Source organism: Ambystoma mexicanum, chromosome 11, assembly GCF_040938575.1.
Source record: "Ambystoma mexicanum isolate Mex_15411 chromosome 11, UKY_AmexF1_1, whole genome shotgun sequence".
NCBI classification, from domain to species: domain Eukaryota; kingdom Metazoa; phylum Chordata; class Amphibia; order Caudata; family Ambystomatidae; genus Ambystoma; species Ambystoma mexicanum.
The window spans coordinates 264244988-264272704 of record NC_090934.1 but is presented as its reverse complement, the minus strand read 5'-3'; the positions used below and the strand labels follow the sequence as shown (position 1 = coordinate 264272704).

The following is a 27717-nucleotide window of genomic DNA, read 5'->3' as shown; positions in this document are numbered from 1 at the left end:
AGAAAGAAGACGGAACGCAAGGAAGATAGAAAGGTGAGAAAGCGGACTGAGCGAGATTAAGAAGGTGGGTGCAAAGGAGAGAGAGAGCAGGAGCGAGTCAAAGAGAGGAGAGCAAAAGAGAAGCGAGATAGCGAAGTAAGCGCAATGACTGCAGGTAAACGAGAAACAAGCGGCGCGGTGACTCGGGGAGAAAGGAATGAGTGAACCCGAAGGAGGGGATGGAGCAAGCTGAGGGTGGGACTGGAGAAGAGAAGGCGGAGGGGCGGTGGCGGCGGCAGAGGAAGTCGAAGGAGGGGAGGAGGAAGAGGAGGATAAGTTGTGGAAGAGAGCGGGTGGGAGTCTAGAAGAGGAGCAGAGACCATTGCCGGATCTGGAGGAAGAGGTCAAAGCAAAAGCGAGCAGAGGCCAGGGACAGACGGTGCACAGAGGGGAGATCCGAGAGCAGCAGCCGAGGATACGCGCCGAAGTGATGCGCTCAAAGAGCAGCAACAGGAGAGCATTTCCCAGGACACGGAGATAGCGAGTGGCGACCGAGAGCAGCAGAGCCCTCAATCAACTCCCGGTGATTGAGGGCTCGGAAGTGGAGTTCAGAGAAGAGCAGCACGGGTCTTCCCGGGACACAGAGATACAGAGGGGAGCGACGGAAAGGACGAGACCCGGCGCGAGCAGCGAAGGGCTGAGCATGGCACGGAGGTAAAGAGGGGGCCATCAGGGAGCAGCAGCAGAGGGCTCAACTGGAAGCGGGGCTACACGGGGAGACCGGGAAGCTGCTAAGGGTAATTCTCCGGGATCAGGGGAGATCAGAGAGCAGGAACTGCATAGCCAGAGGAGGGAACACATGCATGGGGGACTGTGTCTGGCATCAGCGTAAAGAGGGAAAACACTTCGACCGCGATATCCGCGCATAATGCGAGCACAGCACGTTACCAATACACCAAGGACAGACATCACTTTCGCAATACAATGCACAGCGCGTAAAGCACTTTATCATTATATTCAGCACACGTGGTATGGCTAATACTTCACAAATGTAGCTAACACTGCACGTATGGTGCGTTATCAGTGCAGCCAGAGTGCATGCACATACTATGCAGCGCACAGTAGGTGGACTGTACTGCACTTCCCCAATAGAGCTGGTACTGCACTTACAGCACTTTACCCATGCAGCACAAAATACATTTACAGCACTTTACCAATACAGCTAATGGTGTATGTACGTCACGATATCAATACAGCGCCAAGCGCACTTACAGCACTTTATCACTACATTGCGCAATTGTGAGACACTGCACTTCAGTGGAGCTAGTAATCCAATGCACATACAGCACAGAGGATATGCACAGCACTTTACCAATACTGTATACATCAATTACAGCGCTTTTATATGAGGCAAAGTAAGTGCGTAAAGCGCAGAGTGCCTGTACAGCCCGCAGTCCTTATATTGCATACAGGGAAGATCTGGACACTTCAACAATATATAATTCATAGATAGCGATATATCAATTCAGCAGAGAGTGCATTCTTTCTGATATATAGTGCATTTGTTCTGATATATTGCGCACTTTGGGTGGGCAGCACAGAGCTGGGCATGTATTAGCAGGTGTTCAATGAAAGGTTTTGTTATGCGGGTCCGAGCCCTGTTCTGGTCCCTTCTGGGTTATGTGTCACTGTAAAAGTGCAGACACAGAAACGCGAGATTGCCAAAAATCCAATCTGCTGTGCGCGTCACAATCGGAGGTTCATTTTGAGCAGCCTAAGAAAAAACATGCCTCAAAGACGTACAGCAATCACAGACACGCGTTGCCCTATTTGAAGACCATCACTGTGATGTAATTGTCATGCTTTAAAAGAAACTATACCCACTGGGACTAATACCAAACAACCCCAATTATATGGAAAGAAAATAATGGCACATGTTTAAAAAACCTCTATCGTGCAGAAAAAAGGCCAATTACCCACAACAACCCGCACGCCAATCAACTCTCCTGCAGCCTTTGCCAGGGGGCTTTCGTCCCATAGGAGAGCCATAGGCAGACATTTTGAGTACGCACATTTTGACGGTGACCAATTTTGAGCCTTAATCCAACCAGTAGCTCTAAAAAAGGTCATGTTTTAAAAGTATTTTTTTCTTTAAATATAGCCCTGTCCGCCAGAGAAGCACCTCTTTCGTAGATGCTGATTAGGCCGTGTAGATAATCGGGTCAAGGGCTTGCTTCCGAGGTCTGCGCGCATCCTTCAGTCACAGTTTGGAATCCCGGCGGAGCCGACTCAGCCCGCCACCCTTCAGCAGGTCGATACATTAAACAGCATTGAACTGGGTAATAACACTGAGGGCGTTGAGAAGCTGGGTAATGCGACCCGAAGCGCTAGATAACATGCATTTCTCATTGGTCTTCTTATTGACGTGGGGTGTGAAATCAGATACGGCATGAGTGTTTATTTCAGAGAGAGTGCTAGCTATTAAGAGGGACGGGGTCGAGGTCCTCGAACCTCGATCCTCGATCTGGTCCTTGCTTGCCCTCTGCACACTTAACCTGTCACATGGGACGGCGGGTGTACCTGTGTGGTCAGTCTGGGGTGACATAGGTGTTGCATTAGTGATGTCAGGGGACAGTGAGTGTACCTGGTGTTATGCCCTATGGTCAGTTTCATGAACAGTACTCGGTTTCTAGTAAAGTGACTGGTACCGAGTAATATGGTTGCATCAGGTAGTGTTTTAAGTTTCTGGTAATGTGTGGTCAGTCTGGGGTGACATAGGTGTCGCAATAGTGTTGTCAGTTTCAGGCACTGTGTTTGGTTGTATGTATTTAGGTGAATTTCATGTGCTGTGATCAGTTCTAGGTTCTGTGGTCAATATGACACAATTTGAAGTATTATTTAGTATAGTGAGTTCCAGGCACAGCATCCAGTGTTCAGTTTTAGGCATATTAGTCCGCTCGGGGTATCATGGATAGATTCAGTGATTTTACTCAGTATTGGGCAGTGTGGTCAGTTTCAAGTAATGTGGTTACTTTTATGCACTGTGCTCCTTCGCTTGTTCATTTATATGTAGTGTGCCCATTTCCGATTTACTGTACTAAGTTTAGAACAGTGCTGGCTGTTTCAAGTGTTGCTGTCAGTTCCTGGACTGTGTGGTCAGTTTCAGGTACTGTAAGTGTTTTCAGGTAGTGTGGGTGGTCTGTTTCAGGTATTGCTGTCAGCTGCAGATAGTATCGTCAGTTTCAGGTTTCACATGTTCAATTGAGCTATGAAGTCACCGGAACGCAGCTTTTACGCCTTACATTGATGCTACGGCTCATTTTCATTCATTTTTATGGCTGAGAGGAGGGGGCGGAACACAACTCGCATTTCCGCTGCCTCTCTTCCTCTCTACCATATGCTCCAGCATTTGCACCTGTATGGCTTTTCCTGCCGGGGCAATGCTGGAGATCGGGGTCCAGTATAAAGCAGGCAGACCCCGTGGGGATCCATTGTACACTTTTTGCATGTGGAAAAAAAGAAATAGAGAAAGACAGCGATAGAGAGAAGGAAAGACAGGTTTTCACAGTGGCATGGTTAGCTAGTGACATGGAAGCTGTTGCAGAGGCCAGGGTGCTGGTCGGAGACCAGACTGTTCTGACATCATTTTGCTGAATGCCACCTAGTTTTTCTCTCCCCCCACTAATTGCACCCCTCGTTTGGCTACTCCACCTTTTTTCCCAACTAACGGACTACCTCCTGACATCTCCAACCATCTTACATTATACAGACAAACCACCCAGGCCATCACTGGTCATTGTCACTTGAACATTAATCTAGATATGGTGAAGCTCTCCTCTTTAGCCCTATCACCCCCCCCATATCAGCGGCTAACTAGAAACCAAGTTGTTGTAGTCTATCAGATCTAGGGCTCCTCCACTCGATATCATATCCAAGCATCTCTCCACCAAACCCATAAAATGCACGCACGGCACTCAGGAACTGGGTGCGTCTGATCTTCACCCATCAGCACCACAAGTCCTGCACCTGCCTCTCCTGCTATGCCACCACCAACACCATTTCTCTTTTTTTACAGAACCACGTGCATCGAGAACAGCAAAAATGGCAGAGGGGCACTATACACATCAGCTTTACATTACATTACATAGTGTGGTGAGTTTCGGTTAGTGCTACCTTTTTCAAATATTGTGCTGAATTGTAGCTAGTGTGGGTAGTTTCATGTACAATGTTTAGTATGGAGTAATGCAGTATTTTCCATAGGGGTGTTTGTTTCAGTCCCTGATTTCAGTTTGATATAGTTTATGTTTCGTACACTTATCTGGTCAGTTTCGGTTACTGTGGCCAATTTCACATATTGTGAGTTTTAGACAGTGCAGTCAGCCTCAAGCATTTTCTTCACGTTTATTATTTTTGTCAGTTTCAGGCAGAACACTCGTTCCAGATGTAATGATGTTTTTAGGTCCAGCGGTCAGTTTTAGTAACTGTTGTCTATTTCAAGTCCTGTGGTCAGTTTAAGGCTGAGTGGCCAGCTCCAGGTACTTTCCCTTAGCACTGTCAGTTTCATTTTTTGAGGTCAATTTGAGGTATGGCCTGATTTCTGGTTGGTTTTGGGTACTGTAGTCAGCTTCAGATGTCAAAGCATAGTCATTATGTTTCAGTTTTAATTTTAGATGGTGTGCTCAGTTTTCAGTGTCTCCAGTTTCAGATAGTATGTGCAGGTTTGAGTGATGGTTTTGTGCCCAGGTAGTGTGGTCAGTTTCAGGTGTTGTGGTAAGTTTCTTGTTTTTCTGTTAGTTTCATGTAGGGCAATACGTTTCAAGTATTGTCCGTTTAAAGGCTCGTGGTTTATTTAAGAAATTGGGCTCTTGCAGGTAGTGTGGTCTGTTTCAGGAAGTGTGCTCAATTTCGTGTAGTGTGGTTAGTTTCAGGTGTTGCTGTTAGCTACATGTAGGGCAGTAGATTTCAATAATTGCATATCTCAGGAATTAGCCTGTTTCAGGAAAGGTTGTCAGGTTCAGGTAGTGTGGGCAGTGTGAGAGTTTTTGGTATTGTCAATATCAGACAATGCATTCAGTTTTAGGTAGTGTGATCATTTTCAGATGTTGCTGTTATTTTCATTTAGTGCAGTCAGATTTAAGGATCATGGTCAGTTTTGGGTATTATAGTAGGTTTCAGTAAGAGTGGTCATTTTCCATATTAGAGTCGGTTTCAAGATATGTTATGTCCAGGTAATGTGGTCAGTTTCAGGTAGTGTGGTTAATTTCATGTGGTCTGGTCATTTTCACTGTGCTGTTAGTTTCATATAGTGCAATTAGTTCTAAGGATTGCTGTCAATTTCAATTATTGTATGTTTCAGGTAGAGTGACTAGTTTCTGGCAGTGTGTTCAGTTTAAAATGGTATGCTCTATTTTAGGCAATGCATTCAGTTTTAGGTAGTGTGATGAGCTGATGCTAGTTTCCTTTCGTGCGTTCAGTTTCAGATATTGTGGTCGGCGGCAGGTAGTGTCTTGAGTATCAGACAATGGGCCTAACCTTTCAAGTGCAGGAGGTGTTAAAAGCCTGCATCTTTTATCCACGGCCTTCTTTGCCACTCCAGGCGATTTTCAAGTATTTGAAAGGAACGATGGCTGCAAAGACCGAAATGTCACCACACCTCCATCCTCTCTAGGGAACATCTCCTCCAGCATATGGTCTTGATGTTGTAGAAGGGACTATGGAATTTGCCATCTCTTTGTATTTCCATAGGGGACTGTGTACATGTCCATGTACATGGCACGAAGTATTTACGATTGTTTACACAAAATGTGCACTATGGTTCACCCAGATTTGTGTGCATCGTTTGCAGTTTGTAGAGAAAACAATCACAATTTCAGGGATGGCATTGCTGGCGCAGAAGTGCACATATCTGTGATCCTCACCGTCCAATCAGAAAATACTTTCATAATGAGGCCCCATGTATTCAGTTTTGGGTATTGTGGTCACAGGTGGTGCAATACATTTCTCGATGTTTAAGCCTGGGACAGAACACATTGTAAATGGCCGTGCACAGCGTATAGATTTTACAGCAATTTCTATGAAACGAGGCTGCTTTTTGCAGGTGCAAAAAGATGCACATTCCAGAATAATTCAAGGCATTGCGCCCGCATCAAAATTGCATGAGGGCAGAGGGGCTGTTGGAACAGTTTTCTGATTCAGAAACTATGATCCATAACCATTCTCCACCCAAAAAAATACACAAAAATTGCAGTGTGTAAAAAACCATGCGTACATTGTTCCGTCACGTGCATGCATTTCATGGACTGTTCGTGCACTGTGCATAGTTGAAAAGGACCCCACAACTACACACAGTGGAATATGACCCCACAATTAATTTTAGATGGTAGGGCCAATTTTGATTAAAGGTCAGTTTCAGATAATATTAGCATTTCACGGTATTGTGTTCAATTTCAGGTCCTGTGCTCAGTTTAAGGTGGTGCGATTGGCAGGTATTGCCGATTGCAGGGAGCGCAGACGTTCTATGTATTGAAATTACTTGTAGGCTTTTTGTTCAGTTTTAATTGAAAAGTTCAATTTTACATTTTGGTGTCAATTTTAGGTACTCTGGTTAGACTTTGCTGTTCTGGTCAGTGCCATTTATTGTGGTCAGTTTCAAGTGCTGTGGTCATTTTAAGAGATTGTAACCAGCTACGGACATTGTAGTCATTTTGAGTTACTGGGCTGAGATAGAGGCAATTTGGAGAGTTTTGGTTACCGTGGACAAGAAGGGGTAATTTTTTTTGTATTTATTTATTGTACGAAATAGTTATTATACACAACCTTTCACACGCATAACATTAAAAAAAACAAAGAATGCGCATAATTGACAAGACAACACATGGCATCAAAAATGATATAAAAACAGAGCATCTCCCCAACATAATATTTTAACAATACTGCACAATTTGCAGTTACGCTCCTAAAATCGTTTTCAGAAATTCGATTGCAGCAATATTTAGGGGTAATGTGGTAGTTTCAGAGAGGGTAAACAGTATAAGTCACTGTGTTCCATTCCAGGCACTTCGGTCATGTCAGTTCCTGTGGTCAGTTTCCAGTAGTGCGCGCTGCTTCAGCTAAAGTGGAACATTTCAGAGCCCGTGGTCAGTTTCAGCTGTTGTGATCTGTTTCAGATACTGCGTAAAAGAGTTGGGGGCTGTCTGTTGTATGTCAGGTCTTTTATAAAGCACTTAATGCTGGATTCTTCCCACTTTTAAGCGTTGTGAAAACAGCTGTTGTTATTCCCGAGTTTAACAGTATCTACTTCATTGACCTCGGACGTATGAAGGGCTGAGTCTTCTCTAACTGGAATCCGAGCTTGTAAAATTCAGTCTTACTCCCTGAGGTGAACCTTTACCCATTGAGCTATCCACCCGGACTCTGAATCCACTGAATATCGCTGTTGGGGGTGTTTCTTTTATATTGCACATGTTTTAAGGCAGATGTGTTCTGGGTTTGCTGCTGGGGATGCCGGGCATTCTTAATCCTCAAATTAAGTCGTACACACAGCTGGAGAGTGAAGGAGGTTGGGTGCAAGGTGTCACATTCCTTTTAGGCAATTCTTGAAGACATTAGCATGGCGCTGAGCAAGAAGCATGCCCGGCGAGTGTAGTCCACCTAGTCCTATATTTATTCTTCGCAGCTTTAGTTTTGCTTTTTCCATTGTAAACGCAGGACTGCAAGTCCCACAATGCAATCAATAAAGCCGGACGGGCTGCATCCACCTGACTTGCGCCTATTTCAGAGCCATGCATTAGCTTTCCTACGGGTGTGGAGTTGTCAACTGGCCTTATGTCACTCGAAGCAACTTTATCCATCCTTGAGCTGGGTCATAGTGGGAGGGTGACAATGTTCCCCGGTTTTGCCAGGACTGCCCTGGAATTCGGTGCTCTGTACACACCTCACCCCCCTGCCATCTCCACGCCCCCAACAGTATTTGTCTTATGAAAACACTGTCCCGGTTTTGGGGAGAGGGTTTTCAGGGGCTCCGCTGCAGGCAGGAATGAGCGCAATCTTGCACAGAAGAATTAGGTTGCAATGCGTGTTTTACAAATCAGCATAACAGGCCATTTGTTTTACACTAAATAAATGTCATAATTGGCAATTTTATTGTAACACTTAATGCAGAGAGACTGCTTGCGATGGGGCCAGGCACAGAAGCTCCTTTGTGTTTGATGTCCTTAGGCACAGGTAAATTGCAGTTAATGTCCAGGCCCCCTCCCCCAATCCCTTTATTTCCCCCACTACTAAAGTGTAGTTCTGCCATCCACTGGCAAAAGCTAGTCCTTTTCCTTTTTCTTTTTCTTTTGAACCTCTGGTCAACCTAGATAGAGGGCTCCAATTGTCCAGCGGGATGTGGGGCAATATATTTATTTATTTATTCATTTATTTATTTTTATTTGTATATGAGCCAGTAGACAAATGTGTGCGAACAAGACAGAAAAAACCAAAAACAGTAATCATAAATACATCAACGGATCCAAAACTGGGTCAGCAGTCAGTGAAATGGGTCCTTTTTAAGCCGTGCTTAAATTTAGGGAAGGACCGGTGCAGTCTCAGGTCAGGGGGGAGTGCATTGCAGATTTCTGGAGCAGCATTGCAGAAATGAACAGTTGCACCTCGAGTATTCCAAGTGCCAGATGGAATTACCAATCAATAATCTCAGACCCAAATAACCGGACAGACTCAAGGAATATGGCAAAATACTACTTTATTATCAACTCAAATAATGTAGGGAAACCTGGTGAACACACATATTGCAGTTTAAGATGGATTTCTGAACTCTGACCTGGTGGTCAGAGGTTGGGAAGGCCAGCCTAGTTTCTTGGAACAGGGTAACCTGCTGGACAAGCCAGACCAATTAAGGTAGCATTGGTGGCGGTCAAGACTCAAGAGGGGTGTGGGTGATCGGAAGCCCACAATGAGCACACACAGTAAACAACACCACAAATTACTTCTAGTCAGGTGTATATATCAAAAATGCATATACATTTATTAAAGGCCTTTTACAAAGTAAAACTCAGCAATATTAACAAAAGTAACACAACACTAACTAGGAAACATATATACAGTAACTATTTCCCTAAAGGAACATTACACCAGTAGAGATCCACAACCTGTAACAGAAAGGGGTCATACAGGGCAAATATACTTTAGGCAGTCCTTCAACAACTCAAACCTGAACTAATACGCAGTTCAGTCACTACGAAGTGTGGAACCTTGTGCTCAAAAGTACTTTCAGTGTCGGAGCATGCAATTGTGCGGTTCGTGCAGTTAAGTTCAAAACGTGTCTCTTCAAGGGGCTGTAGTGACTCAGGAAGGTGGGTGAGGTGATAAAGAATAGGGTTCCACTATTCAAGGGGGGTCTCCACAAGAGTGCAGAGTGATTTTCAAGAATCGGGAATAGCTTAGTAGCACAGGCTACCGTAACAATGGAGAGTGGCCCTAGGGGAACACTCATGCATGAAAGTCTATGGAGGCGCCAGGGGCCACCAGTAAGGGTTGCAAGTACTTACCGACCCTCAGCGCACTCCGGACCAAACTTCACCAGTCAAGTCCAGTTCGTTCACTGGTTCTAATCCCACAGTTGTGCGTCTCTGCGGCTTTCAGGGGCTGTGTTTTCCGGGACCTCAGTCCCTGGCGGGACAGTGTCAATTTCTCTGCTTGAGGTGAAGGTATTGGGCTAGTTCCACTGCAACTCATCTTAGGGCACAGGAGGGCACAGCAGCAAGGCACCCATGAAGTTCGTCACCACAGCGGGGTGACACGGGAACCGCATATGCTCGGGTTCAGGTGGACTCTCCTAATTCCAGACCTAAGAATGCTGGGTGTACGAAACTCAGCAGGAGAGTGCCTTCTACCTAGAGGTTATGGTACCTAAATACTCAAGTTGAAACTTGAGACAGCAGTGGTTCCAGGGCAAAGGTCTTGTGCGAGCTGTTCAGTTCACTGGGCGGTCCAGGAACAATTTTGAAAAAAGGCTTGCTTACAGGTTAAGCAGGACGAACCGAGAGTAGTTAGTCCCACTACTCCAATGGGTCAAAGCGTCCTTGCAGGCCTTCTATGATCGATGAGAAGCAGGGGCTCTGACACGACAACAGCAGGGTTAGGGTGGCAAACGTTCAAACTGGTCACCAGCGGTTCCACAGATCTGCTTCTTCGGTTCAGGATACTTGGCTCCTTTACTAAGTTCGGTGTGAGCACAGAAGATCGACCTGGAATGGGTGTAGAGTGCCTTCTCTTATCCAAAGTCTCTTTCACGCCCAAACAAAGAGAAACCAATAAGAGATCTGCTCACATTCAGCCATCCCAGAGGTGGGCCAAGCACGGACCACGGTGGTCCCAGTCCTCCCAGCACATCAGAAATCCTGGCATCCACAATGTGTATTGAAACTAGACACCTCCAGCACACATCCTGGGCGTTCACACACAAGGCACGCAGAAGGCCGCAAAAGCTTTGGTTTACACGGGGGTCTCCATGACCAAATAAGGAAATTCCCAGGTCTGCTCGACTTGGAGAAGGTAAAGGGACAAGATGGCCACAGGACATCCAGGACAGTTCAAAGAACCTTGTGGCATGGCCATTTTAGGCACTCGTCACTGTCGTGGGCCAAACGCGGTAAACCCGGTTTGGACCATCGAAAAGTGTCAAAAATGCTTTAGAAGTAACTGCTGACACCAGCTCTGTCCTGGGCACCCTTGTACATTCACCAAATATCCTTCGAGGGTGTCTACAGCCGTAAAAATGAAAAAGGGACCCCAGCACCCTTTACTGTAAGGTACAGTGTACTCTGCTAAAATGTTACCAACAAGTAGCAAGTAGCAACAAAGTGAAAGACTAAGGAAAACAATGTCTCCCAGCACTGACAGTCTGAAGGGCATGTCAGTTTCCCCATAACAAAATGAGCAAAAGCCTAGCAGAGAATAGCAGAAGGCTGGGCTCCACTGGAAAAATTCAAACTAGGATGGTCAGACCAAAGCAAAATGTTGGGGGGTTGACAACTGGATGGAAAATTACCCATAAATGGAAATCTTTCCTAACACAGCTCACTCACTCTTGAATACATTTAAATTACACAAAAGCTTTATAGCTCGATGTACATCAGCTATGACATCATCCTATGTGGCAAACTGTAAAAACCTATCGAAAGAGGTATTGGTTAGAGGAACATGTATACCTATACTTGGTTTAGGTCCTAGTAACATAATAGTCTGCCCCTTATCTTGTAGGTACGCCTTGAACTACCTCTAATTATGTATAATATACATAATATCAGAATAACAGCAGATATGTCTCTACGACAATACATCATCAGATAGGCCCTCATGATTGGTTGGCATTCTCTCTCAACCTTGGGCATTCTGCTCGTTAGCAGCACGTAAGCAAAACAAAACCCAGGTGCGAGGAATGTCAGACCACTGACCACTTGGCCAATTAGCCTACCATCTCTCATCAGTTAGCCCCTAAACCAAGGCTTCTTCTTTTTAGTTGACCTTGCTGACTGTTCTCTTCCTCTGAACCTTTAAGAGAGTGAAGGTACATGCGTCTGGAGCTTAATGAATAGACCTTGTTTTCTGGTCTTGCACTATGTGTGAGGAGACCACAATTTGGTCAATCCGAAACTTCTATTTAGTGCTATTTGGTTCAATTATACTGGGTGCATGTACTCCTCTTGGTCTCTGAAGACTTGGTTGCTCCATCTTGCATATGCTTTTGCATCTTTGATTGTTCAATACTTGGCAGTTGCAAATGCCCACTGTTCTTCTGCATCTGTCAGCTCTGCAGCCATGGTCTCTCTCCTCAAGGCTTCTCGCTTACTATTTATCCAGAGTCGGCGTCCATCTTCTCATCATGGCTGCTTTACCCGTTTTATATTTTCTACTGCAGCAAACTTCAATATGTCTCATCTAATTGCATTTCTGTACATATACATCTACTGCATCTCTCACGTACCTTCTCAGTGTATATGATTTCTTCGCATTTGTATAAATGTTCACTTTGTTACTTCAGTCACATCTTCATTCTTTAAGTATTCGCATATCGGTTCAGTTCATCCTTGTGTCTTCTCTTTATGATGTCACTTTACACTTATCAGATTTCACTCATAGCTCTTCTTTGTTCAATGGTGTATGCAGACATCCTTCTACCACGTCATTCGGTGGGTACATTAGATACAGTTGTCTGAGTGCATAACGTCTCTCATATTTTCAATGCCCTATTGGGATGATACCTGGTGTCATACTTAGGGCCTGATTTATGGAATAGTGCTCAGAGACCCTACAAAGGTGCTCGCCGAGAACAACTCTGCGCAAACCTGGGTGCAGACTTTTTTGTGCATGCTCCACGTATTCATGGAATTGTTAGTGCAAAGTAACCGTATACGCAAGTCGCTGCCGGAACACCCCCGACACGCCCCGTGCAAAGCAAAAACAGCCAGAAACAGCTACCTTTGCATGCTCCCCAGGCGCGAATAGATGCACCCTCAAAACAGTGCGTTAGGTCCCCCGCAAGCAAGCCTTTATCCTGGGGACCCTGCACGTGGTCCCCCGTAACTGTTACCGGCACCAAGACGACATGCGTACGATTTATCGTAACTCGGGTAAAACTCAGAAAATCTGCATGCAAACCCCCGTAAACCATTTGTGCACCCCACTACACTGTGTACGTGCACACCTAAGTTAGTTCGGAACTTTGGCTGCATACATGCACCTCTAAATCCGACACCCGATCTTGCCTCTGCCTGGTGATTCCTCTGTGCAAGTGTCTCATTCGATCCGCCTCCCTTTAGGTGGCGGATCGAATGAGAGCTTTGCGTGGCATTTCGCTGCCGAGAGGTTGCGTGGGCGGATCCAAAAATACATATTGTTCCACGCAATAGTGGGTGTGCGATGGATTGCCTGCGGGCTGTTCCTCATAATGCCCACATTTTCCCTTATTCTTCCTCATTTTATGAGTTCCGCCCCCTTCCCTGCCCTCTGCGCAAGCCACACCCACGCTCTGCATGGTGTCTCACGCAAGGCACTTGGCCGCTCTCAATGTTGTGCTGAGTCTGCGTGCAGTGCCCGCAATGTGCAAAAAAGTGCAGTGCAGCCAATTCCAAGAATCGAAAAAACAGGATTTCGCATGCAGTTTGGCATGCAAATTCCCTATTTTCCATGCAGATAATTTCATGAATTGGGCCCATAGTGTCTTCTTGTTCTTCCAATATGATGGACGTGAGGGACGGGCACTAGAAATGACGTATACATCTGCTTCTCTACAGAAGGAACCCTGTGCCACCACATCCAGCTTAGCCCTAATGGTTTGTAGGAGGCCCACATGGTCCTACGTGATGCTAGCCACTCAAGGCAATTGGAGAGATAGCTCGGGCTGGTGCCATATAGGCATTTTTGCGTGATGCACATGAGTGAGTTGGAAAGAAATCCTGCTGGCTACAGGTAGCCATTGCAGTGTTCGCCTCTCCTCAGAGATGTGGTCTTTCCTACGTATGCCTTCCACAACTCTGACAGTGTTATTTTGAATTATCTGAAGGCACATTATTTCTCCCTTATTAATGCCTTGTTGCAGGTTAGCGCCATAATCGAATTGGCTCCGACAATTGCTCTGGCAATGGTGGCACCGTTTTCTCGACACAGAAACAGCCTTAGCTGCACCAGTAGTTTTAGATAGTAGGATGTGGATGAGACCAGGACTCACACATGGGCCTTCATACTAAGTCCCTGGTCAATCACCACACCCATCGTTTTAACTTTAGGAAGGGTGGCAATACTGCAGCTGGCTATCTGCAACTCACGGTAGTCCGGACTGAGTTTCTTTAACCGTGTTGCTTACCAACAATTATCAACTTCGTTTTAGCATCATTAAGTGCTAATCCATTATCCAGCAATGGTATGATGGAGTAGACAGAGATGATGGACTCAGGGTCTTTGATATAGTCTCCCAAAAGTAGGATGAGACACTGAGTGTCATCAGCATAGTTAGTGTATACCACCTCGTTTGTCATCTAGCAGTACAAACAGCGACATGGTGAATATTATAAACAGCGTAGGAGACAAACAGGAGTCCTGTGGGACTCCACAGGGCACCACAAAATCATCGGCCTTGTGGCAGTCACTAAAAACCCTAGCTGTGCGATTATTTAAAAGGACTTACCCCATCTCGCAGCGGAGGGTGAGAACTGAGTAGATTTATTTAACCTGGAAATCAGCTTACAGTGATCCACTAAGTAAAAGGCCGAAGAAAGATCGATAAGCATCAAGAGGGCAGTGTTTCCAGCATATTAGCATTAAGGCCAAGCAAGGCAGATTCCATACTGTGAGTCTTGAGGAAGCCTGACTGACTCTGCCCCAGAATCTGGTGACCATCCAGGAAGTCTTGCACTTGTAAATAGGCAGCTCGGTCCAGCAACTTAAGCAAAACAGTGCATTAGAGATAGGCCTATAGTTGATGGGCACCCTAGGATCCAATGATTTTTTTTTTGTAATGGAGATATCCATGTCTGCCTAATGCTGATTGGTGCCAGACATTCCCTAAAATTAGAATTTATTAACTTAGCAATCAGCGGTCGCGAATGCGCAGCGCATGCTTTTACCACCCTAGACGGGCACACACCACCTTTACAAAACGTAGGTTTAAGTCGACCCAGAAGGGTGGGCATCTCACATTCGGTAAGTGACGAGAACTCAAAGAGGGGGGATGCTGGCATTGACATAAGAGCGTGTCTCATGGTGCCGTGAGTTTCCGGTTTGGCTGGAGTGTCATCCTGTATTCACTTGATTTCATTACTCATGGCGTCTTGGATTGAAGAGCAGCACATGCTGTCTTTAATTACAGGTGACGAGCAGGAGCCTGGGTTCTCTAATTCCCATAGGACCCTAAAGCGTTCTTTAGTGTCAGACTCTTTATCCTCTGGTCATAGGCGGATTTTTTAGCATTAGTGGTAGAATCTATGTGTTCTTTCGCTGCTACAGTGTATTTTGTTCTGTTCATATCTGAGTTGGAAGTTTTCCAGCAATCAAAAGCTTTACGCTTGGCTGTTTTTAGCTTTTGAATTGTTTCCGAGTACCGACTTTTCGTCTCCATTTTTAGCACATACTGGGCCTCATTACGAGCATGGCGGTAGCTGTGCCTGTATGGCAGGCACGGCTACCACTATGTTCGCTACCGGCCGCGCCTCCCTCGATTGGGCAATAACCGCTCATTAGGAGTTGAATGGGCCGCTAATTGCACATTCGCGGGTGGCGGTAATGCCGGGCTCCGGGAAGCATGGATGCGCCGGCACCGTTGATAACGGTGCCGATGCAATCATGAGTTCTGCTCGCAGGTGCCGCACAGCCCGCCGGGTAAGACCTGGCAGGCTGTCAGGAATCCGCGAGCATAACTCGTAATGTGGCGGCCCCGTATGAACGGTGCCGGTGTCTTACCGGCACCGTTCATACCGTCCCGAATAAGGCCCACTGTGTTTTATTTGGAGCTACTGTGTTAACAGCGTTCTCAACCATCTTCTGATAGGCATCAGCTATTGCGTCCGCGGTGTGAAGATTTGGAGGTCATTCAAGGTCCCTTCAAAGAGGGGAGCAAGTGCTAGAGCGGTGAGCCGGCGTGTGCTCTTGAAGGTGATGGCCACTCTTTTTAGTTTTACTTTCTTGTACTGTGAAGCACTTACAGATCAAAATGTATAAGGATATGCTCTGACCATGGGCAGGGGATCACTTCAATATCGTTAGTGATGACATTAAGGCTGGCCACCCAATGCCCTAGCAGCATCGACAGCATGAGGGCCTTTCCAACTTTTCAGTTGAAATGGGTGCCAAAGCTCTAGGGGCCGCTAAGCAGCTGCCCTGTGTTGCCTGTCTTATGACACAGAAATATACTCCTTTAATTCGGATATCAAACATGCGTGACATGCACGTTACAGGCTCCCTTTGCAGGAGCATGTAGGCTCCCTCTTACAGTTTCTGGCAACGTTCTTAGCACCTCGTTGCCAGTTTATTCAGGTTTCCCTGGCATTAGCACCCTGCTGTGAAAAAAGCAAATAATAGCTTTTCAGGTGCCATTTAGTGTGTCGGCCCCCTGCTGCCTGTCCCGAGATAATCTGCAGCTGTTCACCACCTCGCTGCAGTCTTTTGACTTTATTATAATGTAAACACCCCACAGGCACATTTGTTTTTCCCAGCTGTAAGATAAGTCGGGGGTGTGGGAGGGGGGCAAACACCATGTTGAAATTGGCCCTCACTAGCCCTGTCACATCTTCACCCGGCCATGCCCATCATATGCAGGTTTAATATGCCAACTGCTGCCCCAAGCAGCCCACAGCCGTGGAATAGAGGCGGACAAGTGGGGCGAAAAACCTGCTGCAAGCCTGCTAGAATTCCTACCCTAACACACACATCTGAAAAAAGATGCAACAATGCAGAGAAAAGATGACTTCAACTCTGAATCACCGTTTAGGGGGATCATATTACTCGGACAATGCAATTTCTATGAAACAAATGAACGTCCAGCTGCCAGCACATCCAGCCTCTCTCTCACGGATGTCCATTAATCGCTGCATCAGGAGACATGCGTGCATGTACTATGAGAATAAATGGCTGGTGAGGTCAAAACACAGCTGCTCTTCAGAAGAAAATTGCACACACAAAAGACAACGGTCATTTAGAACCTCTGCAAAGGTTCTGCGTTGCTATCACTGGCCACAGAAAGATATATCTGGAACCTTAAAATGGGAACTGGCGAGACAGGACAGCCCAGAGGAAGGTGCTGCACTCACGTGTGGGCGTACATATGTAATTCCATCCTCAACTGAGAGCGTGCTAGGGGCCACCTGGCTATCCTTGACAATGCAAACAGTTTTGGCTTTTGTGCAGACATGGGAAAGACATTTGCCAGGTGCTACCGTAATGGTACTAACTGGCTATTAATGGCAATAGTTCCAAAATGCTACCTGGGCATTTAATAATAGTGTCTGGCAATGCCTGTCTAACAGCTATACAGATGCCGAAACTGTTGGCGTTGCCAATGCTTGCTTTTAACAGGACTTCAGTGAAGGGCACGCACAGTGCTTATAAATCGAGTGGCTGAAGGCAGACCTGATTAAGTCATATTTTTTACACCAGTAGCGTGTTCACAGCTCCAATTAAACCAATAGCTCTCCGAGGACTGCATTGAAAAATCACTGGCACGCACACTGAGTGCAAAGTGTGATGGTAAGGCTTGATAAAGCGAGCTCAAAGAGATCCCAAGAGGATGTGTTTTGGGTCGAGAGGGGCAGAAAGGGAGTGTTAGTGGCCATAGCAATTAGCAGGCCATGGGCAGCCAATGGGTGGGTAAATAGCCAAACACCACCTTCAAGCATTGTATGCACCCCATTTGCCATCTGCCCTTAGCTGTACTCCAATTCAATCGTTTCTGCTTATAGAGGGGATTTTGAAAAGCGGCAATAACAACACCCAGAATCTGGAAGGAGCTACTCCGGGATCACAGGGCCCGGGGATCCAGTTCAGGCTCTGGGGTGCACTGATGTTCCCTTTATTTATTCTCTGGGCTGTATCGTGTCTTTTTCTAGTAGTGCAGCATACGGCAGTGTCTCAAAGCACTTAGAAGCAGCCAGAAGGCAGCACGTTTGCGGGATATTAAACAACAAAATTAACAAATAGAGCAAGAGACGTTCATCTCACTCTCCTCGTAAAGATATACAATATGGCACCAATAAAGGGGAGTCCTATTACCATAGTAACAAGCACTGGCAAAGCCAACAGTTGTAGCTTTGCTGAAAGGAACAGCATTGGCTGGCAGACTATAAAAGAGTTCTAGTATAATGCTGGCATTCTCCCAGGTTTAACACACCAACACCTTAGAAAGGTCTCCTGGCTGAAAGAGGACCACATGGGTCTCCCCAGATGTTTTAAACTAGAAGTCCCATCAGCAATAGCCAGCATAGTCAATGGTGATTGGTCCCAAACATATAGAAACCCGCAGTTTGCAGACCCATGGCCTAAAAAAGAAAGAAGTGCTGTCTCTCGACTCCACCTGCTTCTCGATCCTACCCACCTTCTAGGCCCACTGCCTTTCAGGGTTCAGTAGTGTTACACGGAATGCTACATCCAGAGTAACAATATTGTTGGCGCCCCCTGTTTGGTGTTAAAGTTCCACCCATGAGCCAAAACTAAACCTGACGGTGAAGTGCGGCCGATTTGGAAAAACTTTGTAGACTCAATATGTGGTGCTTAAGTGTTACTGATGAGCCAAACCGAATGGGGGAGGGGGAGGCTCGGAGCAGGACATTTGCCCATGAGCGTTTGGGTGCTGACCGTTTAAAACATGTGTTAGTATTCGCAATGACAACATATTTAAGGACACATACGACGCTGATAGGTCCCTATGCCATTTTGGCTGCGGCCAACAGGTCACGCCAAAAGGATAACTGCGGCCTGGGTGCTGCACTGAAATGGTCGGCATCCAAAGGCTCGCGCCGAAAACAGGTGCACCGTGGGAGGCTAAAGTGGTACCTCTGAGACAAAACTATGAGCCTGATTCATGGAAATGTGCGCTGAAATCCTTCAAGGGCTACGCGCTGAGAAGGAAACTGCTTGAGCCTGTGCGCAGAATGAAAAAGGCGATCCCTGCGTATTCATGGGCAGAGCAAAGTAACCGTAAGCGCAAGTCGTGGCCGGAATATGACCGACACGCCCACATGCAAAGCATAAACAGCCAGAACAGCTTCAAACAGTGCGTGGGGTCTCCAGCAAGCAGGCCTGCATATCGGGGACCCTGCACAGGGTACCACGTAACTGTCTCAGGCACCCCGACTACATGGGTATAAAAAATCATAACTCTGTAATTACTTGGGAAATCTGCATGCGAACCCCCGTAAACCGTTCCTGCACTCCGCTAAACTGTGTATGTGCATCACTAAGTTAGATCGGAACCCCGGTTGAGAACACCCTCCCATATATCCGACATGCAGCCCCACCTCCATGCTGCGATTCCTACCCGCAAGTGTACTTACGCCTGCCTTCGGGTGGCGGATAGTATGAAGGACTTGCATGCCCATTTCCCGGCCGAGAGGTTGCGCGATCGAATCCAAGAATACATCTCGTGCTGCGCAATTGTGGGTGTGCAAGGGACTGCCTGCAGGCCATCCCTCGGAAAGCCACATTTTTAGCAAGTTCTTCCCCATGTTTGGTGTTCCGCCCCCTTCCCAGCCCTTTGCACAAGCCACACCCAAGCTCTGCGTGGAGTCTCACGCAAGGCCCTCGACGGCCCGCAGAGACGTGCCGAGCCTGCGCAAACTTCATGCAAGTCTAGGAAATGTACTGTGCATTCTATTCCATGAATCGACGAATGCAGAATTGCGCGCAGTTTGGCGCGCAAGTACCCTATTTTCCAAGCAAATAATATAAATCGGGCCCTACGTAGCGTAATAACAACAGCTAGAGAATGTGTCTACAGTTTCATTGCCCTCCCTGAATTTACCCACTCAAAAGCAATATATTTTCCTCATTAGGTGATGCTAAATCACCACCTCAGAGCCAAAACGAAAAAAATGCACATTTTTAAATGTGGACTGTTCACATGTACAATTATCATTGCCAGTGGAGCCCTGAAGCAAAGGCTTCGTGAGATATAAAGTCTGTAGATATTCCAAACTTCAGATTAATTATCTACTGACACCTTGTGTGTGATTTCTAATTCTCACCATCCCCATAACCCCCACCTCGATGTTCTGCTCACAGAGAGTGAGGATGCAGCGGGAAGAATCATGCAGCCAGTTACACCTCAGTGAGGTGAGAAGCAGCTAAAGCACAGGGCCCAGGCATGAGATGAGCTCCATGTAGATTTGGAAAAAGAAATATATCGAGATATGCGAATTCACTCTAGGAATGGCGCCTTTCATAGCGAGTGGAACAGTTTGTTAATTCCCAATATGTCTCCTAATTATGCTTCTACATTCTTCTGGCTGTAAGAAAACCTGATATCAGCTGCATGTTCTTATAAAAAAGGATTGTACGTTTTACAATGACAAACAGGAACTTCCAGGTCTGGTGACTGCTTGGAATACAGCCTGTTTGGGAAGTGCTCCGCTTGCTCTTTGTGTGAGGGAAGCTTGCACCACTTCTGTTCTGTGCGTGAGCGAAGCTAGCACTGCAGGTTCCCATGCTGTGCCTCAGTGGCGAAGGCAGCTTCTTGGGCAAGCGGTGCCTGAGGAGGCACTGATATGATATGGCATTTATAACGCGCCTACACACAAGTGTTTCAAGGCACGACGAGGCAAGGGAGGGGGAACGGAGGGAAGACAGAGACAACGATTTTACTAGGCCAGGTGACATTGAGATCGTACAAGTGCAGTGGAGGGGGGAAAGGGAAAAGTGCGGGGGCAAAGGCGAGGGGGCAGTTTAATACATAGGATCAACAGTAAAAAATAAATAAAAACAATAGGTAAAAAGTGTTGCCAGCTTGTGGCAAGTGCAGGGGTAAGCGAAGACATCAGTGTCAGGAGCTGGTAGGGGACTCTAGGGATACAGAAACAGCCCCCAAGTGCAGGGTTGCCTGGGAGGCAGTGCAAGTGTGCAACTGGCAGGGTTAGGGGGGGGGCAAGATCAGAGGGTAGCCAGGTGACCAGTGCAGTTTCAGTCAGGACATCTTGAATGATTTAGGGTCTGTGGCAGCTGCTGAAGATCTTCAGTGGGGGGGGGGCATTCATAGCTCCCCCGAATTAGTGTGAGTGACCCAGTAGAGTGCCGGAGCCATTAACAATGTAGACATGGCTTTTGTGGGATTCACTGACCACTGAAAACCTTTTCGAAATAGTGGGTTGACATGGTGAATTTTAATAGCAGAACATTTGATAACAACAGGGTAAAAAACAATGCAGCTTACAATTGGTTCTCTAGGGGTAGGTATGAAAATAAAAACAATAAATGCCAGTACACAGGAGCATTCTACAACCTTTTCCTGATGCATTTGTCCACAATATACACTCAGCATTCTTACTGTAAATCACTTTGATGATGCACTGCCACAATATGTGCCAACATTGCCACTCCAAATCACGTTTGTGATGCTCCATCCGCAATACATGCCAGTATTGCACTGTAAATGCCCTTTATGATGTTGCATCCACAATATGGCAGCATAACTGTAAATCATGTTTATTATGAGGCGCTCACAATATATGCCATCATTGCCATTCTGAACCACTTTAATGATGCTGCACCCACAATACATGCAGGCATAGCCACTGTAAATTAATTTAATGATATTGCACACACAGTATAAAGGAGCATTCCCACTGTAAATCACTTCCATGATCTTGTGCCCACAATATATCGCAACACTCCCACAGTAAATCACTTTAATGATGCTTCACCAACAGAATATGCTAACTTTCCCACTCTAAATTACTTTCATGATGGTGCACCAACAATATATGCCAACAATGCCACTCTGTGTCACTTGCACAATGCTGGTGGAGCCCTTTTCCCAACCAAACAAACACTGATTATACTGGCATACATTCATACAATCACACAAAAACATACATATACATACATGCACACACACACACACACAGAAAAACACACGAGTCACTCACTCACATGCACACGCACACGCACACGCACACACACACTCTGCATAACATTCGAGGTATGCATGAATACAGCACTTTTTTGTTAAAGCTCACCTTTATATGAGGGTGATCTTTCCTGTCCTGTGGGTGGGGCAGCAGGTTTAGATTCACTGAGGCACTGGCACATGTGGGGTGGGTGGGTGGCAATTCGTACATTGGTTGCATGCTGAAGTTCCTTTACTCCTGCGCTTTTTGAAAAATACGAATTACAGTTGTGCTCCGTGGTGGACTGTGACCCAAAAGAGGGCCTGGAAATAATGTTCAAAGTGGCCCCACATTACACATGTTCAGCCAGCCCAGCCTTTTCCTATGAGAACATTTGAAAATAAAATAGGTTACCACACAAAAGAGGCTCGGGGTGCAGAGGCCCTCCGGAAAATCTCCAGAGTTCCCTATAGGCCAGTCCACCCCTGGTTGTGCTCGACCTGGAAGACCAAGCGCCAATTCAGCGGGTAGTGGGGGGATGGGGGGGTTATGCCAGTACCTGGCGGAGTGGCCGATGGGGGTGACTACCCCAGTAACCTCCCCAGTCATTCTTTTTGTCGTGCTCTGTGACTGTGCTGTAACTATTCCGTAATTGTTCTGTATGTTAGGAAACCTGGCACTGCCGCTGCCTCAGTTGTGGCCTTCCTTTATATGAATGATTATGATTGGTTATTTATAACGCGCTTAATACCCGGAGGTTGCCCCTGAGCTATCCTCCCGAGACATGAAGGAAGATGTCAGTGACAATATGCTACTATTCTCTGTGTCAGGAAAGCTGGCACTGGTGTTGAATGTGATGGGCCGTTCTGGTTGCGCGGGAAGCTTGGGCAGGTACTGCCTGCTCGCTATCTGTTCTGTGCAAGTGAAGGGTGTCCCACTGCTGCTTGTGTTGTGTCTGTATTCTGTGCGCGTTTGGACAACTTCTTCCTGTTGTAAATCAGCCCAGTGTGTGACGTATGCTCCACCGTTGTTGGCCATGCTATGCCATTTTTGTTCTAAGGGACGGTTGCACTGCTACTTCCTGTGTGTAAGGGAAAGATCTACTAAGGACTTGCAAATTTTGGCTTTTTTGAACATTTCGGGCCTGATTCCCAGAGTGTTTTTCTGTGTGAATGCGCCGTTATAAAACGCTTCCGTGAATCGGGCCCTTATCTTTAGAAATGTGCATTTTTGGACATACCTCTTTCACATAATGGGCACAGCCTCCTGTACTACTACTCTCTACATTTGAACCCTTCCCCCTACACCAGGGCTTTAAGTGGGCCGGGGCCAGCCGGGGCCGAGCCCTGGCAGGCTACGAAATCTCGTTTTGAGGCAGGGCCCTGCCGGGGCTTACTAGTCTCCCCTGGCAGCCCCAGCCACTAAATGACAGCTTGTGTGTGAGAACTTCAAGCTTCAGAAAACAAAAAAATGCCTTTCATCCATAATAGTGGTGCAGCACCTGCCAGGCATCCCTTCAAGCAAGAGAGGCCCGGGGCCCAGCGCCACCATTATGGAGAGAAACGTGAGGCCGCTGGAAGCAGAGGCCTTGTTTTCTAAATCCTGAAGCTCCCGCACATTCACAGGAGTTTCAGTCTTTAGGAAAAAAGGCCTCAGCTTCCAGTGGCTTCACCCTTTCAGCCTTAATGGTGATACTGCCCCTCCCCCGCTGGAGAGGGGCAGCAGCACCATTAAGGCTGAATAGGTGAGGCACTGTCCCTTGCCAGGCAAGCCTATAGAAAATAAATGCAGAGATCAGCACCCCCTCCCCGCATGGGCAGAGGGTGCAGATCTCTGTAAAAGGCTGCCTGGCAGGGGTGCCAGTAGCCCATTGAGCCGGGGCTCCTCAAGGGGGCGTGGAGGGGCCTAACGGCCCAGCAGCCCCCGAAACCCCCCCATTAGGCCACACCCCATAAATGAGCCCCTGCTCATTTGGCAGTGCTACTTAAGGCACTGCCCTACACCTATGTGGCTTTTGGTGGCACTTTCAAAATGTGCATTAGAAATCAGGAAAAGGGAGTTTTGGGTCCTTTTTATCATTTGATTTTTGGAAAACGGGGCTAAGCCTTAGGGAAGCATGCTGCTGCACACGCAGCAAGGCGTCACTCTTAGTTGCCAAGTTGGTATGTGTCATGTGTGACACCTCAAGCCAGTCCTGGTTTTTACCATTGCCTGCGGGACTTATAGACGTATATTTTCAATAGGAAAAACGAAACTACAAGTCCCAGCATGCAATGGTAAAACCCAGGGCTGGCTCGGCGTATCACGTACGACACAGAGAATCTTGGCAGCTATGATCGCCGTGTTGGAGACTCTTGCACTGCTGATGCGTTAGACACTTGTTCTCTTTGTGTGTGAGGGGAGATGAGGCGGCTGTCTGTTCTGTACATGCTACGGTGAATGTGTGTGAGGGAAGCTTGCACTGTTGCTGCATGTATTGAACTTCCCTTTGTGTGGGGGAAGCTTGTGCCTCTGCTGTGCATGCATTACCGACCATAAGGGTAAAATAAGCTTGCACTGTGGCCGTCTCTTGTGCACCTGGCCCATGTGTGAAAGAAGCTTGTACACCTAATCCCAGTGATGTAATTGGGAGCTTGGGAAACCTTTACCTATTCGATCTGGTAAGTACATGTTCTGTCAGGGAAGCTTGTGCTATTGCAGCCTGTGCCCTATCTCTTCAGTGTGTAAAGGAAGCTTGCACTGCTGCATGTCCTTAATATGTGTGTGTGCGTGTGTGTGTAGCTTGCGCTGCTACTGGTCTTGATGTCCCTCTCTCCGTGCTAGAGAAATTAGCAATGCCAAGCTTGCATTGTGCTTCTCCATGTTGCACCTGTTCTGTGCTTTAGGGAGGTTTTGCTACTACTGCCTGTGCTCTACCTGCTATGTGTATGAGGGAAGCTTACACTTCTGCTGCCTGTACTTTCTGTACAAAAGCTTGCATTGATGCCACTCCTGCCAAACCTATCCTGTATGAGATAAGTTTGCACTGAAATTTCACATGCTTCCTGCTATTTAACAGTGTGAGAAATTCGACCATTCGCACGGTGGTGTGTGCTCGCCTGGGTTTTTTCAAAATTGTAAATGAAATTGAATGATGGTAGATCAGCCTCCGGAAAATGTGTGGGGCTAATCTGCACACATTTTCCTATAATAACCGCATGACACACACATAAACCTGTGTACTCTGGGTGGACACAGCCTACAGGTGCAGTTCCTCCTGCCATATTTAGTTGGGATGACAGCCAGGCCAGGATTACACCATGTCATCTCAGAAGGAGGAGGGCAAAATGTTCCCCCTGCCATGGCCAACCTAATTAACTATCAAAGGCTCCATGAATCCAGCATACCCTTTTATTCGTTCCTGCAGGTGGTGGCAGTGATTAACATAATTAACATACTAATAGAGAGCACATGGGGCCTGGCTGCAGAGGTTAACAAAGGAGACAGGAAACCCCGACAACCTTTAATATGCACTGTATCAACCTGAAGCCAGCTCCTGCCCTTAGTAGCAATGGACAGTGACAGTGTCAAAAGGTCTGTTCTCGCCCAGCATCAAGGGTGACCTGCCACTTTCATCAGGAACCACAGAGAGCTCCATTAACTAGAGAGACCCTTTGATCCACAAAAGACAGGAAGATGGGTGGGACTTAGTATTACATGTTTTCACCCCTATACCTTTTCTGTTGCAAAGCACACTGGTTATCACCTCATGCATACAGGAAAATGTTGGCGGGGACAGGGATTGGTTCATTAAGGTAGGCTCAGCCTACACCAATCACTGTGGCCCCTTTTGATTTAAAAGAGGGCTGAGCCCCTCTTTTGGGCAGATCATCTGAAGGCTTTACCAGAAGAAAAAGGAAGAACTCAGCATTGGACCCTGTCTGAAGGTACAGTCTGCCTTACATCTTCTGTCACTGAAGGAAGGTCAGGATTTCCAAGGGGGAAGCAAGATCCCTCCCCTAAACATCTCCCACGGAACAGAGGAAGATATCGAATACATAGGACCCTAAAGCAGCTCCAGAACTGGTACCCATCCAGCACGCAGCATGTCCTGCTAAGCTCTGCAGCAAGCTTCCTAGGTGGATAGTGCCAGGGAGTCTCTGAACCAAACTAAGGACAAGGCAGCTGCCTGCAACACTCTCCTCAGCTTTGGGCAGCATGCCTTAAAGGACGACACAAGCACAGTGAAGAAGCTAGGAGGAGTACATTGACAAGCATCTACCAACGTCCGTCATAAAGGACGTTTTCGAGCCAGTTGAGCAGCTCGAGCTGCAACCAACTGCACCACTAACTGTTGTTACCCCACAGTCGCTAGGGCGTTCAAGATGCCTCATCCAGTGCTCCAGAACCACCATCCAACGCTGAAACGAATCCTGAACCCGACCGGCAGCCGTCTCTCGAGCCTCACTCACCAAATCACCTGCCTCCTGATACCCACAGCTGTCTCCCATCTTGAACTCTGTTGCAGAACTTGCAAAGTGCCCTGGAAACGACGCTACACTATAGAGCACCAAGAACTTGTACAAGCACAAGGTACACTGTGGTTCTGTCCCACTGGTCCTTCTCCAAAGGCCCCTAGTGACATTTTATGACCCATTGCTCCCTTTGTGTTGAAACCAAATATCCTGGAACTATTGCGATTAATTACTATACCGACTAGCATCCTGTAAGTATACAGATTGCATCCCTTTTCCTTATTTGAAACTGTCTGTCCTCTGTAGTTCTTTACAGAGTGGGTTGTATTTTGTAGTGTGCTACAACTGTCTGTTGTGATAATAAAAAAGTCTATATTTTTATACAACCTTGACTGGACAGTCCCTTTTATCATTGGGTAACAATTGTATTTTTGATGTGTTGCAACTAACCAACGATCTACGACCTTGCAGAGGTAAGCCTGTCGTTCCATCTATGTTTTCAAAATTGGACAAGGAGGTTTTATAATTTACTTATATTCCAATCTGTTTGGATTCCTTCTTGTGTACTAGAGGTTTGGCGTTGATTGATGGTTTACTAACCGATATTCATCCCTTGACCACTGGTGCCCTGTAAGTTGATTCGTCACAAACAGTTCTTTGTGTATGAGGGAAAAGTGCACTGTTGCTGCCCGTGTTGTCCCTGCACATATGTGTAGCATGCTCCACTGCTGCCAGGGATGTACCTCTCTGTGTATTAGAGAAGCTTTCACTGCTTCTGCCAGTCATGCACCTCTGTGTATGCTGGAAGCTTTCACTGTTGCTGCCAGTGCTATTCCTCCGTGTGTTTGTGTGAGGGAGGTATGCTTTGTGGCTACCAGTATTGGAGCTTACTGTGTTTGAGGCTAGCTTGCACTGCTACTATCAGCGCTGTACCTCTTCATGTGTAAGAGGCGCTTGGTCTGCAGCTGCCAGTGCAGTGTGTCTCTATGTGTGAGTGACATTTTCTCTGCTGCTGCCAGTGCTGTGCCTTTGTGTGTGCGCTCTGCTGCTTCCAGCAGTGTACTCCTCTGTGAGTCAGGGAAGCTTGCTCAGCTGCTGGTGGTGCTTCACCTCATTGTATGTGAGGAAAGTGTTACCCAGTCGAGCCTTGCCAGCCACCCAAGCCTTAGAACGGCAACATGCACCCATGCATCTCCTAAACTAAACTCCCTAGAACCTTCTACCATATTGACAACGGTCACAGAGGGCGTCCCGACCAGGAAAAAGCACATTTAGGCCACAGAAGTGGGAAAAGAGCGCTATATAAATAACCAAATACATTACAATACAATACATCTGCCAGTCCAGTGCCCATCTGTGTTTGAGGGCAGCTTACTCAGCTGCTGACAGTGCTGCACCTCGCTCTGTGTGTGTAGGGAAGCTTGCTCTGTTGCTGCCAGTGTGTTGCTGCCAGTGCTGCACCTCTCTGATGTGTGTGTTTGTGTGTGTGTAGGGAAGCTTGCTCATTGATGACAGTGCTTTTCCTCTGTGTGTGTGTAGGGATGTTTGCTCAGTTGCTGCCAGTGCTGTACCTCTGTGTGTGCAGGGAAGCTTGCTGTGGTGTTTCCAGTGCTGCACATATGTGTGTATGTGTGTGTGTTTGAAGCTTGCTGGCAGTGCTGCACCACGGTCTGTCTAGGGAACCTTGCTCTGCCAGT

The 27717-nt window shown here is 46.8% G+C and overlaps 1 protein-coding gene and 1 long non-coding RNA gene across 2 annotated transcripts in view; one reads left to right on the top strand and one right to left on the bottom strand.

Annotated features, from left to right (window-relative positions):
* Positions 1–27717, bottom strand: part of LOC138504696 (uncharacterized) — a 255449-nt gene that overhangs the window by 74872 nt on the left and 152860 nt on the right. The gene's annotated exons all lie outside the window — the stretch shown is intronic.
* Positions 284–27717, top strand: part of TMEM200B (transmembrane protein 200B) — a 75555-nt gene continuing 48121 nt past the window's right edge. Inside the window, exon 1 of the mRNA XM_069622998.1 lies at positions 284–693. The gene's annotated coding sequence lies outside the window, so the exon portion shown is untranslated. The remainder of the gene's footprint in view (positions 694–27717) is intronic.